Genomic DNA, 15,851 nt, shown 5'->3' with positions numbered 1-15,851 from the left:
CAGCGTTGCATACTTGGATTAAAAAGCGAATCCACTCCAAAAGTGTTTCAATATGGAGTAACAGCTGCTAAAAATAATATAGGCCTGCTGTGTAGCTGCGCTGAACGAAATACACAATTCGGGTGTAACGTCACGAAATTGCGATATGATCATGAGAGGCGCCGTCAGGTGAAGGGCTTTGGAAAATTCAGCGAGCCGGTGTTCTTTAACGTGTGCCTAAATCTAAATACGCGGGTCTCGAACGTTTTCGCCCTCCATCGAAAATGCGGCCGCCACGGCCGGACTTTCAAACGGCCTGCAGATGAGCAGTCGAGCTCCATGACCACTAGACCACCGTGGTAGGTAGTTTGCTCAACGCAGCCACGTCCGAATGTCGTACCAATTAAGCCAAAGAAGTTTCGCTGAAATAATATAAAATTATTGTCACGAGTGACCTCATTATATAGCACGGTGCTTTGAAGGAAGGAAAATAAGAGGAAAAGAACGGCAGGGAGGTTAACCAGCCTATAGGCAGCCGGTTTGCTACCCTACGCATGAGAGGGGGATGGGGGAGTTGAAAGATAGAGAGGAGAGAGGGAAGAGAGATAAACACAGCACATTCGGCAACACACGCGCGCACACTCAGTCATAGTCCAGTCTTGTCTTTCGCGGTGTGTGACATTGGTGTTACAGCCGCTTGATCAAGTCCGCGTCGCGTAGGAATTTCAACGAAGCTTTTGTCGCCTTCTGTTGCAATGTTTTCTCTCGGGCACTTGACAGAAAAGTGTGCATGGACATTTGGCTTTTGTCGATGCGCGCAAGAACGGACGCCAGTAACTACGGTGCTTTGAAATGTGCCCTTATGCTTAAGGCGGTGAACGTAAGGAATCTTGTGGCAGTAATCTGCTATATTTATAGTCTGGTCCAGCAGTTTTATTTAGTGTCCCTTTAAATAGACGTTCTACTACACAACTAAGCCTTTCCATTTAGTTTCACAGCTAGTTTCGTTCTTTTTTTTTTCTGTGAATAAATGTAATTGGGTTATGAGCACGCACACAGGCCTGAGTGTGAGCTCGCCTATACGTTTCATATATATATATATATATATATATATATATATATATATATATATATATATATATATATATATATATATATATATATATATATATATATATATATATATATATATATATATACGGTTCGATAAAGATGTTTCCTTGCCTTTCTCTTATGACCTCGCTCTTGCTCTATTTTTCTCTCCTCAATTGCACTGTTCCTGATCTACCGCTCGTAACCGGCTGTTTGGCCAGTTTTTCTTTGAGCGCATTTTTTTAAATCGTACGTGGCCATGAAAATCGCGCCCGTCTTCATGCACGAACACCGATGTCAGAATGCGTGCCTTCGTCTGGATGTGTGCGAGTATGTGTACCTGTGTGCATATGGGTGCGTGTGCGCAATTGCTTGAAAATTCCGAATTACTTACAATGTACTAGCGGCCGGGTAATAGTTTGTCTGCTTGCGCACCTTGTCCCGGAGTGTGCTGGGTTCTGCGAGATATCATTCCAAGCGTTGTCACATTCTTATTTGCCTCTAAAGTAATACATATGAGTTTGCATCAACGAACTTATGGGGTTTTAAGTGCGAAAACCGTCATTTGATTTTGAAACACGCCTCTTTGGCGGACTCGGAATCAATAAATACCATGCGAGGTTGTTTAACGTGTACCTAAGTCTAAATACATGGGTAGTCTTTACGCTTTGTTGTAATCGAAATGTGGTTTTTAGGACAGGGAGTCGAGCACGCAACCTCGAGCCGTACTTAAAAGTGCAGTAGTATACATATGCTAATGCGGCACAGATCGGAATTGTGTCATAGACGTCAACACATGTTTTACGTGAGTTATCTGTTTCATAAGCTCCTTCAATTAAAGTTCTGTGTTATTGATGTTTGTGTGAACCTAACAGTAACAAATGTTCAATTCGTAATCCGTTCCGCTTAGATGAGCTATACCGTTTAAAAAATGTGATTTTTGCAGCCCGTAATAGACTGTGTTAACGGGTCGCTTTTTCGACTCGCTTTTGAAGCACTGATATTTATTTGCACTCTTCGTTATTCGCAGTTTTAATACACAAACTCAGCGCAAAACGTTGCGGACCACAAAGAAGAGATGGCACGAGCACTGGAGTTGACCTACAGCTGCTTCATTCTTCCATGTGGCAACGATTCCGAATGCCAGAAGCACATAACCATGCATGCTTAAGTATACCTGCAAATAACAAGACCGTATATTCCGTATACTTATGGCATCAAAGATAATTAACGGAGACGTTCTATGTGGTCCGTATGCTGGTTTGTGCTGAAGTTTGCTCTCTCCCTCTTTCCCCTGCGTCCTCGTGTACACGTGTATGCAAATCAAATAAGTAAATAATGAATAACACCTCATGCATAGTTTAAGAGTGCAAATCTCGGGGAAAGCTGGTGCTCCATTATATTGACAACAGCGCAAGAAGGGACAAGGGATAGGAAGAAACAAAGATGGGCGCAGTATCCCTAGTATCCCTTGCACCTTCTTGCGCTGTTGTTGTTATTATGTATACGCTGTTCAAGAACTACGCAAATGGCTTTTCTTTTCTCGGTCTTTCGCCTTGTAACTGAATTAGGTTCCAATAATCAAGGTTGAAGGGCAAATGACTCCGCTCCTACAAAACAATTTTTGGCAACTTCCAGTTGTGATGTGACGCTGCCACGCAAAAGAGGGATCGCTATGTTTTTATGTACTTCTTTTTCCACTCCTGTAATAGCCCTGGTGGTCTAGTGGCTAAGGTACTCGGCTGCTGACCCGCAGGTCGCGGGTTCAAATCTCGGCTGCGGCGGCTGCATTTCCGATGGAGGCGGAAATGTTGTAGGCCCGTGTGCTCAGATTTAGGTGCACGTTAAAGAACCCCAGGTGGTCGAAATTTCCGGAGCCCTCCACTACGGCGTCTCTCATAATCATATGGTGGTTTTGGGAGGTTAAGCCCCACATATCAAATCCTGTAATGGCCCTATGTAAGGGCTGACAGTATCTGTAAATAAATAAATAAATGAATGAATAAATAAATAAATAAATAAATAAATAAATAAATAAATAAATAAGTAAGACTCCGCCGCTGCGCACTCTAGTTAAATAAAGGGGCGGCTCTGTACCAACTATACGCCCAAGCGAAGTTACATTGATGTCACTCGCACTCTTACGGCCTTTCGCCAAGACACGTCTATACAAAGTTGCCTACACGAAGGCGTTATACAGTCTAAATTCCGCGTTGCCTATGTACACAAGCGATGCGCTGACATGCCAACGGACGGGCGTAACTGTATTCCAGAGTAGCCGCGGCGCCAGGCCGCAGACTTCCGTGGGTCGCACGGAAGCGTGTGCCGCGAAAATGCCCCCCGCGCCGCCAAGATTGAAGTGGCAGCGCCGCGAAGATTAATGGACGCGCTGAGGGGACAGCCGTCCCCAAACACGCGCGCGTGTCTCTTCTATCTCTCGTCATAGTGCATTAATCAGCTCGGCGCGGCGGGGCCACCTGATGCCCCCACGCGTCTCGACTCCGGATTAGCGTCTATATGCGTGTGTACGGACGTCGTCGCTGAACTGGCCGTGTCAAGAGGCCGACGTGCGAATCGCACGACCGTGGTAATAACGCTCACGAATCTGTTCCTGCTCCGTTGTAAGTCGCTCCATCTATACTGTAATCGCACAGCCGTAATGGTGGCCTAGTGGGTATGGCGTTTGACTGCTGATTCGAAGGTCCCGGGATCGAATCCCGGCCGCGGCGGCGGCATTTTCGATGAAGGAGAGAATGCTTGAGGTCAGTTACCTTTAGGTGCACGTTAAAAACACCGGACGGTCGACATTTCCTCGACTGTCCACAAATGCGTCTATCATAATCATATTGTGATATAGAGACGTTAAACCCCAAAATGTGTTGTTATAAATGATATGTGTATGTCTTTAAGTGATACGTATATTCACTTTTAGATCTCGTGTTATAAATTGCATGACACGTTCACATGAAACGTTTAATGATTTATTACATAGAACGTTTAATGATTTCCTGGACAAGTTTGTCTGGTTCATCGTCTGGCTTGCTGTACTCAATGATGCCGGATGCAAACCATGATTCACACGGTGATCACGCCGACAGGAGAATACATACGTGTATCAGAACCACATACACAAGAAGAAGTTGGTCAAGCTGTTGGTGAATCTCTCATTCAAACGTCTTTCAGAACAACGCCCTCCTCCGCAATGACGTGCCCTGAGTATTCTCGCAACTTTTGCGAGTGTTACCCTTGTTATTAACTATAAAAGCTGAGTCCACAATGATTCCATAATGAAGTATGTGATTTCGTTAGAATTCACATACATTTCAATATAATGAACCTCTGCCTCGTTACGTTTACTTTCTCGTATAGTTTATCAGCACAGTTGCAGTTTCGTCGCCGCTTCGCCAACTTCAGCTATACCTGCGATTCGGCGAAGAAGTGCATAGACATGCGTTCGCCGCCATCGTGACGCGACCGTCACGTCGTTCGATTCTACGAGGACATAAAAGAGGCGCCAGACGCATGCCGTCCCTCCACGCCGTCCGCCAACTTCCAAGCAAAGCACAACGCCAAATCCGCAGAAAAGGGCGGGTCTGTTTCTTGGCTCTCGTACAACCAACCTCCAGCCGCGGTGTTGCCCATACGGCGGCGGTGGGCCTCCAAAGCCGCCTCCTTGAGCGCGACTGGTTTGACTTGAAACGGCAGAAGCGAGAATGCGCGCGACCAAAAAGAAAAATCGGAATAAGAAACGTAACCCGGCACGCAACCAACCGTCTCTCTCTCTGTTTTATACGCATTTGCGAGTTACTTCACTCACTCCCGCCTATTCACTTTTTTCATTTCATTTCTTCGTATCCCCCCCCCCCCCCGCCCCCTACGCTTCACGTCAAAGTGCGAGTCGCTTCTTCCACTGCAGCCTGTCCCCTTCCCTTTCCGATATTCTCGCGTGTGGGGAGGAGGGAAAGAGTGGGCATCGCACACTGCTTGGAAAGCTTTCCCTTCCTCACATGGTGGGGCATCGCGGCGGTTTTCGCGAGGCTTTCGGAGAGCGATCTGCCGCTGCATTTTTGTTTTCGTTATTGCCTCGCTTTTCTTTTCTAGTCGAGAGAGTCTCTCCCGTGTCCTCGGATCGTGCGCCAGCTTTCCTCGAGACGCACGGCCGGGCGGCTGCGCTTTTCAGGGTGGAGGAACTGAGCTCCCCTTTCATTGGAGCAGCGCAGACATGTCCGTCTCGGAACAGGAGTGAGAGAGAGACCCGGCAGGGTCGGTGCGACACGCTGAGAACGAAACAGCGAACTAGCTGATAGAAACCCACGGAAAGGAAAGAAGAGACTGCGGCTGGTTCAACAAAGACAGCAGAAGACAAGCACGACAACTACAAAAAGTAGCGCCTTGGAGAGACGCGTCGACACTTGGAAATAGAGAGGGAATAAAAGAGAATGAAATGAGCGTGGTCTACGAGTACGAAACAAAACCGACCTGTACGTGTGTGTACTCACGAGAAGTCCACTTTGAGGCTAACCGCAAAGTAAAAGCAACAAAGTTTGTTTTGCTGCGCTTTTTTTCATCGCTCGGGTGCAGTCGAAACAGCTGGGTTGAGAGAGAAAGTGGCGCGGATGTAGACGACTGGGTTCAAAAGAGCGTGGAGAAAGTATGTTTGCTGCATCTCTTTTCTTTTTTTTTTTGTTTCAAACTTGATGTTTCGTAGCGTTCGAGAACGACTTCTTTTCTTGCGACGTTCACTTCCTAGCTGTGTGATGGCTTTATGAGAAAGTGCAGCCACTCGAAACACTTTTCTTTTTGAATGAGAAAAAAAAAAGCAGGTATGAGGGGCACGAAGGTGGTTATGCAACGCGATAGCGTATTTTGCAAACGCCAACTGAGAACCAAAGCAAAATTCGTGACTCACACTTTAGTGAAAGAAGCTTTCTTGCGCTGAAGTAGAAATAGTGTTATGGTTCAAATAAATATATATGCAACTTTTTGAATGCGTTGTGAACAAAGTAAAAAACTTCAATGTCATGATCTTTTCATTTACCGTTCCTCTCCCCACGGGACAGGAGGGCAAACAGGATGCAAAAATTCATTTTGAACTGCCTTTTTTTCCATTTTTTTGTAATCTCTCACTACTCATTTGCGGATTTTCCTCCGAAAAAAGTTACCTGTACAAGCTCGTGCGAAGTTGTGAATATTAAGCAATGATGTCATCCGCTCGTGATCAACGAAGAGCACACAATATGTATATATTGATTGATTGATTGATTTCTGGGGTTTAACGTCCCAAAACCACTATATGATTATGAGAGACGCCGTAGTGGAGGGCTCCGGAAATTTAGACCACCTGGGGTTCTTTAACGTGCACCCAAATCTGAGTACACGGGCCTACAACATTTCCGCCTCCATCGGAAATGAAGCCGCCACAGCCGGGATTTGATCCCGCGACCTGCGGGTCAGCAGCCGAGTACCTTAGCCACTATAGACCACCGTTGGGGGGGGGGCACAATATATATATATATATATATATATATATATATATATATATTAATCCGTTACTGGTAATGGCTGACAAACGTGTGTATGTAGACAAACGGAAAAATTGACCTGACATTTTCTCATTCTGTCTCAGATTCCTCTGTCTTCTTATCTCTCTGAAGTATGCATAAAAAGGACAACATTCGAGCTCAATCTTATACACACCATTAGGGAAGTGTTAAATTTTATCTCAGATCAACGAAACGATTCCGACTCTGAGAACACGCTCGTTACAGCGGCTTCACCACATTCCCATTGCCCGCACTGAAGCAAGCATTCGTCGACGCTCCGCAAGTGTAACGGCTCGAAACAATAACAAGCAAGAAAGCCAGGAGAAGTAGAAAAAATCTGACAAGAATCCCGGCGCACGTCCCAAGGAGCAAGTCGATCCTCGACTATCGCCGCTTAGCTCGGGGCGGTCAGCTCCTATCGCGACACACAAAATGCTAGTTTCGCCTCGGTTCCCGCTGAAACAGCTGCGGCCGCGACGGATATGTGGCACGGACGACGTGCCTGTTATGAAGACCTATCGTAGACGGGCATCTATCTTTCTTTTTCTCCCTCCGCCTCTAACTTCTCCTCTCCCTCTTAAGACGTGGGAGAGAGAGAGACAGACGATCTGGGCAGGGCCGCGCGGGAAAGAGACACGTCGCTCTTTTCCACGAAGGCCTCCGTGGGTGACACCCGATAGCGCTCCAGCAAGCCGACTCTTCTGTAGACAAGTCTTTGGTGGGACTCCTCGCAAGCAGTGCGTGTGTGTGCGGTGGATTCGGTTGCGCCAAGCTCGTATCGTGTGGTGTGCACGGCCCCGCGCGAATCCCCGTCCTTATCCTTCTGCTTGTCCTTCGTCTTCTTGCGTTCCCAGAACCCACGCTGTGCGCGACCGAGTCCGCGGTCTGCACCACCAGGCAGTGCCGAATCGAGTCGCAGAGTGCAAAGCCGGGTGTGGTACAAGGCTCCGCCCTGTTGAACGTGTGTACAGTTGGAAAGAAATTGGCCCTCTAAGTCTGCCGTTCCGCCAGTGCGCGTAGTAGTACTATCACAGGCCAAGCACACTTGATGGCTACGGCCGCGTGGTGGTTGCACTATACGACCACCAGGCACCCAGCTCACTAACACCAGCTGCACCACGCACTATACCAGCTCACTACGCACACGAAAGAGACAGAAATGTGCGATAGCTGCTAATCCCATGACGGGGGATGGGGAATGAAGGAGGGCGGGGGAGAAGTTTTAAGCAGCTGCTTTAGGCACGAAAGACAGGGCTGAGAAAAGAAGTCTTCGTTCTTGCCATCGTTCTCTCTGCTGCGCTGTCCTATAACGCGATAGCGTTAAACAGCTCTTTTCGCCGAAACTCCGGCTCCGATGTCGCCGTCGGTGTTAACGTCTGTGGTTGTGAGCGAAAAAACAGCGTTGTCTGTGACCCAAAAATTGGGAGATGCAAATAAAATACATAGTAAAAAGCTTGGTTTGAGTAAATATACTCGAATCCAGACCGTCTCCGTGGCAAAGACGTGCTCTTTAGAGCTACACCGTGGCTTAAAACGGCGTCGGCAAAGGATTCTGCAATAACGAACATGTAGTGGGAGGAGTCTATTTTACGCGCGTATGTGGCAGAAACGTAGAATCGTTCCGGGCGTTGAAACATGTCACTGGTGTTTATGTTGTAAAGGTCAGACAAGAGGAAGAGGAAGAAGACGCTGCCTTAAGTGTTTACGGGTGGTGTATAGCCTCGCGAAAACTGCCGGCTCATCAATATATGCTTCATTAATGCAAACAAATAGCGTGCAAGAAACAAATAAGCGAGACACACAAGACGAATCTTCGTCATCTACTTCTTGTATCCGCGTGTCTTTCACACTGCTTGTTCACCTTACGGGGTGATAAGTGCTATTCTAGCTGTTACACGTGAGCGCTGCAGCTATACTAGGTGACAAAAAAGCGGAAGCCCTTCGCATCTGACATTGGAAAAACAGGCCCTGGTGAAAAACCAGTTTCAAGCTGCACATAGTTCAAGCGACACAGATGGCGCGTGGAGACATGCCGCACGTCGTCGTTTGCCACCCGTCCCAAGTAACCCGCCCACGCATCTCGGCATCCGCTTTTATGTATCGCGGAATAAGTAGAGGCGGAACCGAGACGCCTTTGTCTTGACATATGCAATGCATCCGTGGGAACGACACTATACTACGCTTTGCGCGTGTGCGTGCGGCCCTTAACCGCTAGAGTCCCTCTCTCAAACAGTCTCATTCCAGTTAAAACTCAAGATACACCAACGGACATACTGTGAACATTACTGGCGAATGGCACGTAAAATAACGAGTACAGCGAATGTAATAAGAACACACAATGGGAGTCAACCACTTTTTTTTTTCAACTGCGCCTGTCTTGTGTTCTTGTTCCTCCACTCTCTTAGTTCTCTGCGCTACACGTCAACGTTTCAAGCAACGAATTAGCGTGCCCAAATGAGGGTTTTACTGAAACTAATGTTACTGCCAATGGGACCGTCAAGTTTCACAAACGTCGAGAATGGGCTATATCTCATGATTTTACATACGTCGGCCATACGCACATGCAATATAAAGAAGTGCAGTCTCAATTTCATGTCTGTTAGTTCCATGTACAAGGGAGGAAGGGAACAGAAAGGCAGAGGGCTCGGATTTGTAACGGGAAAGCGTCTGGTTTGGCTACGCTATACACTGGGTAGAATAGTTGTCTGTTAACTCCAAGTCTTCAACTGTGCCAGGAGCAATTCCTTCAGATATTTGCTTCTCTTCCAATATAGAAAATTTATTCATGACAGAGAAAGCAAGCAGGTAGGCAAGCAAGCAAGCAAGCAAGCAAGCAAGCAAGCAAGCAAGCAAGAAAGAAAGAAAGAAAGAAAGAAAGAAAGAAAGAAAGAAAGAAAGAAAGAAAGAAAGAAAGAAAGAAAGAAAGGTGAAAGAAGAAAAGAAAACAATCTCAGTTAATTATCTTGCCTGATATATCAGAACAAATTACTCCCTCTGTTCGCACTCCTTTATACTGTAGCCCATGTATGAAATCGTCACATTGGTACTTTTAGAAGCCTCCCCCGTCATCCGCACTTGGAGAGTTACAACATCCTCTCACAAGCGTCAACAACACGATCTGCTTTCCTGTTTGTATTTGCACCCGCTGTTTCGCGGCTGTTTTCGACCGCAAGCAAGCACGCTGACGTTTTGTAAAGGAGGAAAAAAAAAAAGTTTTCTGACAGGTCACTTATCCCAGCACCTGCATGCGGTCGCATTAAGCCCTCGCAAACATTAGGCAACCGTTGCGCGTTTCGCTTGTAACTGCCTACCAGTTTTTCGTTTTCATCTCACGCCCTGCCACGTATAAGTTTCCCAAAACCGACATCGTTCCATGGATATTTGGACGGTTACTGTCTGGCGACGCAGGTGACGAAAAGCGTCGCGCATGACTGTGACGCATACATGCGGTCAAATCACCGTAAGTCTCCCGGGCTGACAGCGCGGCCCGGCACCAGGCGCCTGCAAACGTCCTTACAGTCGCATTCTTGCCTCGGGGCCCACACGACTGAAGAATGAAGCGCCGAGTTATTTATACGTATGAGAGAAGGGGTGGTCGGGAACGTTATCTCCGCCACGGCGAGGCCGCATCGCGGATGCCGTCCATGTTTTGCTGCGTCCTGGCCGTGGCGAACATGCAAAACAATGCGGAGAGTTTGTTACGACACGCATGCCTCTGCAAGCAAAACAAGCGCCAGTAAAGCTTCCTTAACACGAGAGAGCACACGCATACCTGTAGACCCGTAAACTTGTACGTCACCAGTCGTGGTGGGGTACATAGCAGTATTACGATGCTGCCTTGCTAAGCACAAAGGCACTGGTTGGATTCCCGGCTATACGGACGTCGTATTTTGATGTGCGTGATAAACAAGAAATGTGTGCGTGTGTGTGTGTGTGCATGTGTGTGTGTGTGTGTATTTGATTGATTGATTTGTGGGGTTTAACGTCCCAAAACCACCATATGAATATAAGAGACACCGTAGTGGAGGGCTCCGGAAATTTTGACCACCTGGGGTTCTTTAACGTGCACCCAAATCTGAGCACACGGGCCTACGACATTTCCGCCTCCATCGGAAATGCAGCCGCCGCAGCCGGGATTTGAACCCGCGACCTGCGGGTCAGTAGCCGAGTACCTTAGCCACTAGACCACCGCGGTGGGGCGTGTGTGTGTGTGTGTGTGTGTGTGTGTGTGTGTGTGTGTGTGTGTGTGTGTGTGTGTGTGTGTGTGTGTGTGTGTGTGTGTGTGTGTGTGTGTGTGTGTGTGTGTGTGTGTGTGTGTGTGTGTGTGTGTGTGTGTGTGGAGTGGGAACAAACATTGTGTCGATAGTGTTCTCGCAGTTATGCTTATGACGAAGTTCATGAGACACAAGGCCGCCGCCGCGGGCCAGGAGACGCAGAGGGGTTATTCCGCAGTTTAAAATAAATATAAAAACCAAACAGCGTCGTCTCGTGCATTGTGAAAATTTGCAGCGCGTTCTCCAAGTATAAACACGTAACAACTAAGATCGTTATTAGTTCGCACTTGTGCGTTCTTTATAGCGTCTTTTTTTTTTTGTGCAGCAGTGGCGTGCTATAAGGAGCTGCTTGTCATTCTTCCTGTGGTATGGCGATTTCTTGCTACCACATTCATTGCTTCGTCATAGTGCCGAAACTGGCTTTTTATTCCGCTCACTTTTGACCACTTCTACATCCGTCAACTGACGCTGCGTCGGGCTACCTTATGAATAACAGTCCACTCCCCTCTACCCCCATCAACTGACGCTGCGCCATGTTCCCTTATGAATAACAATCCACTTCTCTTTGACCATCTTTACCTCCACCAACTACTATATGACGCTGCGCCGTGTTTTATTATGAATAGCATTCCGCTTCCGTTTGACAAGTTCTATCTCCACCAAGTGACGCTGTACCGTATGAATAACATTCCTATCCCCTCTGACCGCATCTACATTGAGGAACTGACGCTGCGCCATGCTCTCTTATGCATAACAACCTACTCCTTTTTGACCATCTCTACCTCTACCAACTACTACATATGACGCTGCGCAGTGCTTCTTCATAAATAGCATCCCGCTACCCTTTGACCAGTTCTATAAAGTTCGCCGACAACGCTGCGCCGTGCTTCCTTATGCATAACATAAATCAGTTTCCCTCTCAAATAGAAAGCGCTATCAAACCGGTTTGGAGTGTATGTTAAAATGTCGTCGATGTATGATTAGATAATGATGAATGATTTGGACGTGATGAGCTTCAGAGTGATCATCATCATCATCAGCCTGACTACGTCCACTGCAGGACAGAGGCCTCTCCCATGTTCCGCCAGTCAACTCGGTCCTGGGCTTTCTGCGGCCAATTTATACCCGCAAACTTCTTAATCTCATCTGCCCACCTAACCTTCTGTCTCCCCCTAACCCGCTTCCCTTCTCTGGGAATCCAGTTAGTTACCCTTAACGACTAGCGGTTATCTTGTCTACGCGCTACATGCCTGGCCCATGTCCATTTCCTCTTCTTTATTTCAACTATGATATTCTTAACCCCCTTTGTTCCCTAATCCACTCTGCTCTCTTCTTGTCTCTTAAGGTTACACCTATATATACCATTTTTCTTTCCATGTGCTCGCTGCGTCGTCGTCAATTTAAGCTGAACCCTCTTTGGAAGTCTCCAGACCGGTTTCTGCTCCATAGCTAAGTAATGGCATGATGCAGCTGTTATATACCTTACTCTTGAGGGATAGTGGCAATCTACCTGTCATGATTTGAGAGTGCTTGCCAAACGTGCTCCACCCCATTCTTATTCTTCTAGTTACTTCAATCTCGTGGTTCGGCTCCGTGGTTATACCTGCCCTAAGTAGACATAGTCATTTACTACTTGAAGTGCACTATTACCTATCTCTAAGCGCTGCTCTCTTCCGAAGTTGTTGTAGATTACTTTCGTTTTCTGAAGATTAATTTTAAGACCCACCATTCTGCTCTCCTTGTCTATCTTGCTAGGAAGCGCAGCCACTATTACACAGAAACACACAACGCAAGCGCTTAACTTGAACTAAACGTTTATTGCAAACGTTTACTTGCAATCCATAATCATGAGTTGCAATTCGTCCCCTGAGTTACTCAGCAATGCAATGTCATCGGCGAAGCGCAGGTTACTAAGGTATACTCTCCAGTAACTCTTATCCCTAACTGTTCCCATTCTAGGCCTCTGAAACCTCCTGTAAGCACGTGGTAAATAGCATTGGGGAGATTATATCCCACTGCCTTACAGCCTTCTTGATTGGTATTGTGTTGCCTTCATGAAGCAACATGGTAGCGGTTTGTCCCCTGAAGATTCCGTCCGGGATGTTTATATACACTTCATCGACGCCCTGATTCCGCAGTGTCTGCATGAGTGCTGATTTTTCTGCTGAATCAAACGCCTTCTCATAATCTATGAAGGCTATGTATAGTGGTTGGCTATAGTCTGAGCATTTCTTTATTATCTGATTGATACTATGAATGTGGTCGATTACTGAGTAGTCTGTTCGAAATCCTGTTTGTTCCTTCGGTTGATTGAATTCGAATGTTTTCTTAACTCTGTTTGCAATTAGCTTTGTAAATAGCTTGTATACAATGGAGAACAAGCTGATCGGCCTGTAATTCTTCATGTCTTTGTCATCTCCTTTCTTATGTATTAAGATGATGCTATAGCATTCTTCCAAGACTCTGGTACTCTTCCCGTCAGGAAGCACCTCGTAAACAGGGTGGCTAGTTTTTATAACACAATCTGTCCTCCATCTTTCAGCAGATCTGATGTTAGTTGGTCCTCACCAGCAGCTTTACTTCTTTGCATGCTCTCTGAGGCTTTTCTGACTTCTTCTATCATTAATGGTGGAGTGTCATCTGGGTTACTGCCAGTTCTTATATAGTATTAAGGTCGGGGTTGTCCCGGCTACTGTACAGGTCTTTGTAAAACTCCTCCGCTCTTTTGACTATCCTATTCATCATTGGTAGTTATTTTGCCTTCTTTGTTCCTTAGCGCATACATCCGATTTCTGCCTATCCCAAGTTTCCTCTTCACTGCTTTGACGCTTGCTCCGTTTTTCAGAGCGTCTTCGATTCTCTCCATGTTATACCATTTACATCTGGTACCTTCGCTTATTAATCAAACTCGAAAGCTCTGCCGGTTCTATTTTGTCGGAGCTTCAGAGTGCACCGCACTTGATAGGTGGCGCTTGGACTGAATATTTGCCGGCCAACTTTGCAAGCCTACATAGGCCTGCCTGCAGCAAACAAGGCTGCTCCTTACTCTAATTTCGGCCAAGCTTTGCGAAGGGGTGAAAATGGAATTCCTTTTTCTTTGGTGACCATGTTTCAGAAGCATTTGTTTCCGCCTGCATGCACAGTCGCGCTCAATATTAGTAGCAACACGCTGTCCGGGCTCAAATTGGCGCCAACACGTCATAGCGGTACCTACGTGGAAAAAAAAAAGAAGGTTGGTGAATTAAACTTTCTCAATTAGCTGCATTCCCTTAACCGATTTAACACTTGTAGGTGTCACTGTTTAAGATTGGCGTCGCCTTAACTATACAGCCAGCGTGTTGCTGCTTATATTGGGCGTGACTGTACACGCTGGTGGTGCACGGTATATTACAGAACACAAGGCGTTTGCAAATACAACCGACATTCCGTCAAAAATCTCCCTTCCTCGTGGCTTTCACGTATACATCATGTGTTCGGCGTCTTCAAACTCAGTTGAGTTGACCCGACTCGTCTAATTAATATATAGTTACGGCTCTATACATACGTGCGTTTAAGCGTCCTACATATTTTCCAGTTCACTGGATACGTTGCCAGCTTGACGGTGGAAAGAACAGGCCAGTATCTATAAGACAAAAAAAAAATTAAGAGCGATAGCTCTTGCTTCCATACACGCCGTATATATATTCGCGTCATCGCTATTCGTACCCTTTTTGCGGTGTATGAAGAATGAAAGCACAGTCATTCAGAAGTCTACATGTATACAGCTGATACAAATTTCTCTATCTTGACACGAGATTGTATAAAGGCATATTCCTCCAGAGAGAAGGCGAAATGTGGGATAGTTAATGTACGAGGACGGGTGCTGACTGCCGACTGAGAGACGGGTGTTGTAGTAATCCAGCCACACACAGTGAAAGACAAGCACACGCCCCCAAGTCTGCCTGACGTCACCGTCCTAGAAAGCTATCGTCAAAGGCGCGCGTGGGTTATGTGAGGATTTTGCCATCCATCAGAGGGGTGATCAATGCGTAAGCGTGCTGTCGTTCGAGCTGTATGAGAAACAAATCGGCTATTTGACGTCACGCGCGTGACTTAAAATCGTGTTTCGTGTGTCTACACATTTTTCGTTTCGTCAATAAAAATTTCAGTTGGGATTCAGCGCCCGTCGTCGTTTCGCCTTTCTTCACCGTGTCTTTGCGCTTTTTTTTTCATGTTTAACTCCTTTAGGTAAACAATGAAGTGAAATAAATTCTTGTTATTGTTACGTATACCTATGCCATACACGCATATTACACGCACAGTATTGGGACTCTGGTAATTTAGTACTCACATTAGTTTATATCATAGGGAAACTAATAGCGATTTCTTCGAGTAAGATACACAGACGGGACAGGTTTTGAACATTGTTGTTTTTATTTCTCAAGGCATGCAATGCGTTCACTGTGAGCTGAACTATAACCGTTGCACAAAAACTGCATATTTCAGAATCGGTGTCCAGATTTCAGATATTGGAGAAATAAGTATCGATAACTGTTTCGAAATGGGACGTGGAATTTCCTTGAATTCAGTTCAATTCATTTGAACTGGCTCTCATATACGTAGGGTTACCAACTGTCCCAGATTTTGCGGGACTGCCCCTACTTTTCGTGAACCGCTCCGAGTCCCGCGCCATCTTTGGAAGGGGGGGGGGGGCAGCTATATGTCCCGGATTGGCACAGGGGGGCCATTCAGTTAGAAACTGTTACATGACTACACGCACTCCCAACAACGTGCCTCACGCTAAGGAACATCAAGTTCATAGAGTATGCAGCAAGAGTAACAGCTACAAACAGTACGTCGTAGCCAGCTGAAGTGGTTCAAAAGGCCGCAACATAAAAGAAACAAAGAATCTGCCTGGAACATACCGCAATAATTGAGACTCACGGTGTATATCTCGCTGTGTCAGTACACATTACCCCCTCCG

The 15,851-nt window shown here is 46.4% G+C and overlaps 1 protein-coding gene, 1 long non-coding RNA gene and 1 other non-coding gene across 5 annotated transcripts in view; 2 read left to right on the top strand and 1 right to left on the bottom strand.

The window, feature by feature from the left end:
* Positions 1-15,851, bottom strand: part of LOC142814598 (uncharacterized) — a 496,656-nt gene that overhangs the window by 9,372 nt on the left and 471,433 nt on the right. The window lies entirely within an intron of this gene.
* pb (homeobox proposcipedia) overlaps positions 1-15,851 on the top strand; it is a 91,441-nt gene that overhangs the window by 24,708 nt on the left and 50,882 nt on the right. The window lies entirely within an intron of this gene.
* TRNAS-GCU (transfer RNA serine (anticodon GCU)) lies at positions 3,725-3,800 on the top strand. The gene has a single exon. It is a non-coding gene; the product is annotated as a tRNA-Ser (tRNA).

Source organism: Rhipicephalus microplus, chromosome 4 (genome assembly GCF_043290135.1).
Source record: "Rhipicephalus microplus isolate Deutch F79 chromosome 4, USDA_Rmic, whole genome shotgun sequence".
Classification (NCBI taxonomy): domain Eukaryota; kingdom Metazoa; phylum Arthropoda; class Arachnida; order Ixodida; family Ixodidae; genus Rhipicephalus; species Rhipicephalus microplus.
This window is presented reverse-complemented; position numbering and strand designations above follow the sequence as displayed.